At 40.2% G+C, this 2,943-nt stretch overlaps 1 pseudogene; it reads right to left on the bottom strand.

Moving 5' to 3' along the window:
• Nucleotides 1-497: 497 nt before the first annotated feature.
• LOC101572838 lies at nt 498-2,296 on the bottom strand (annotated as a pseudogene).
• Nucleotides 2,297-2,943: the final 647 nt, after the last annotated feature.

The raw sequence follows: 2,943 nt of genomic DNA, 5'->3' as shown, positions 1-2,943 counted from the left end.
ATAGACCATATACTAACACATTGAGCATGTTTAAGTAAATGCAAAGGAACTGAAATTATCCCATTCATGCTAACTGACCATAGTGCAATGAAACTGAAAGTTGGTGACAAAAGAAACAGCAAAAGCTTCTTGAACACATGGAAACTAAATAATATTTTCCTGAACAATCAATGGGTCACAGATGAAATTAAAGAAAAATTAAACAATATCTACAATCAAATAAAAATATAGATACAACTTATCAGAATCTGTGGGATGTAATGAAAGCTGTCTAAACAGGAAATTGATAGTGGTGATTCTCATATCAGGATTTCTCTTTTTAGAGATGAATGGTTTATTTAGTAAGAAGGAGTAAAAAGAAATTCTTAATTCCTCTTATTGCTTCTGCTAGCTAAACTGAATTGTGGTCACATGGATGACTACACACAAGAATCCCTTCAGACTTGGTCATTTTGGAAAAATACAGATGCCTGAGTTACATGAATTGGAATACTTTTCTAGACAGAGGTGCTAACTGTTGTGCTTTCAAAGGTATCAGTGACTCCCACAGTCTTCTTGTCTTCTGGCTTCCTGGCAGGAAACAGGAGAACTTCCTTGGGTTGTTGGGGTCTGTGATGAACATGGTGATGTGGTCAATGCTCATGCGCCAGCCAGCCATGGGAGGCAGAAGCTGGAGTTGGTTTCATACTCCAGAGCTCTTCAGAATTTCACATCAATGAGCATGTCCTCATTGTTACTGGCAGCCTTGGCCTTGACCTGTTCTTCAAACAGCTGCTGCTGCCTCGTGGAATTGTTTAGCTTAGTGTAAGTGTCGCATACTTCGTTTTTCATGATGAAGAACTCAAAGCACTTGGTCAGATCCTCTTTAGAGCAATGCCATTTAGCTAGCAGGCCCATGATCGGAAGGTGATCACTGATGAATATAGGATTGTTGCACGTCACTTCCAGGAACTCCTCAACAAGCTTGTCAAGGAGCATGGCTGTGGCCCAAAGTGGAAAGCATTCAACAGCTTTTGCTAGACAGATATCATCAAAACTTTTGTGAGTTTCTTCTGTTTTCTTTCTGGTTGGTTTCAGGCAGCTTCACCCCTAGGTCTTCTCCGGCTCTTCCACCATGCTGATTCTCCAGAAGGGCGGGGTGAAGTCAGTCTCATAGGTTTGAGCCTTAGGACTCTCTGGATCATATGTAATCTTATAGATGCCTGTAATGCTCTTCACCATTCCTGAAACCAACTTCTCTGTGATGTTTATGAGATCGTGGCAGTCTGCATAGGCCATGTAGAACTCACAGGTGGTGAACTCAGGATTGTAAGTCAAATCAGTTCTTTCATTGTGGAATTGGCATCCAATTTCATAAACCCAGTCAATGCCTCCAACCATCAGCATCTTATGGTAGAGCTCAGGAGCAACACTTATGTACAAGTTCATGTCCAGGTCATTGTGGTAAGTGATGAAAGGATTGGCCACCACTCCCACTGGGATGATGTTCATCATGGGAGTTTCAATCTCCAGGAATCACAGCTCATCCAAGAAACTTCTTATATATGTGATGATGTTAGGGAGGATAATAAACTTTTGCCTCACGAAGTCGTTCAGCATCAGGTCCAAGTATCTCTGTTGATACCGTGTTTCCTTGTATTTGAAGCTGAAGTGCAGGTGAAGTAATATGTATAGGCAGGGGAACAACAGTGTGATCTCATAGGGGATGATGCTTAGTTCACCCTTCTTGTTTTTTCCAGGATTTCCCTGAACTCTGATTATGTCTTCCTGATGCAGTTTGTTGTTGATATGAGTAAATTCTTCCTCTCATTTATAATTTCAGGAATTGGCCATCACTTGCATCTTGACTCCCTTTCTTCAGAGGGAGTTGTAGAAGACAAGCTTCCCCCGAGAAGCTTTTTTGGCATGGATTCTACCTACCACCTTGAAGGTGATGTCAGTCAGGGATCCCCAGGCTGCAAATGACTATATTCCTCAATGAAGTGAGTGAGTGAGATGTCTACATGGAACTTGTGTGTGTATGAATCCTGACCACTGACCTTTAGCTGGTGCACTGTTTGACTGTGGATCTTGTAGTACTGATTTGGGTCCAGGCTCTCTTCCACAGCCTTCACACCATTGTCAGTAGTGTGATTGGTGGTGCCTCAGTAGCTTGGCTTAGCTGTTTCCCACTGAGCTCTTTCAGCTTGGCATCCTTTTCCACTTTCTTCTCAGCTCTCAGGCATTATTTTAGCTCATTTTTGCTCAGTTTTGGCTTGTCATCCACTTTCACCTTGGCCCCCTGTACCATTGCCATCTTGCCAATAACCCAATAAGAAAGTGACCCATATCAGGAAAACTGAATAAGCCCAAATAATCTTACACTGCACCACAAGCTCCTAGATAAAGAAGAGCAAATCAAGCTTAATTCTCAAAGCAGTTAAGATATTATAAAGACTAGAACAGAAGCAAATGCAATGGAGATGAACAAAACAATACAAAGAAGTAATGAATCAAAGAGTTGGCTCTTCTAAAGAATAAATAAAATTGATAAACCCATATGCAACCTTATAGAAAAAAAGAAAGAAAAAAGTTGAAATTCATGCAACAAGGAATGAAAAAGGTGAAATAACTATAGACCCGGTAGAAATTCAGAAGATCATCAAAATGTGTTTCCAAAGTCTTTAGTGTCACAGGATGAAAAACACAGAAAAAAATGTGCAGATTCCTATATACATACAAACTACAAAGCTGAAACTAGAAGGCATCATATTAAATGGGCCAAACATTGAAAGCCTTTACTTTAAAATCTGGAGCAAGATCAATTTGCCCACTGTGAGCACTTGTGTTCAGTATAGTTCTAGGAACATTAGCTAGAGCAATTAGACAAGAGAAAGAAATAAAATCAATAATGATTGGAAAGGAAGAAGTGAAATCATCATTATTTGCAAATGACATGATACT

The sequence above is a fragment of the Octodon degus genome, unplaced genomic scaffold (assembly GCF_000260255.1).
Source record: "Octodon degus isolate 3935 unplaced genomic scaffold, OctDeg1.0 scaffold00098, whole genome shotgun sequence".
Classification (NCBI taxonomy): Eukaryota; Metazoa; Chordata; class Mammalia; order Rodentia; family Octodontidae; genus Octodon; species Octodon degus.
The sequence above is the reverse complement of the archived record's forward strand: the minus strand, read 5'-3'. Positions and strand labels throughout refer to the sequence as shown.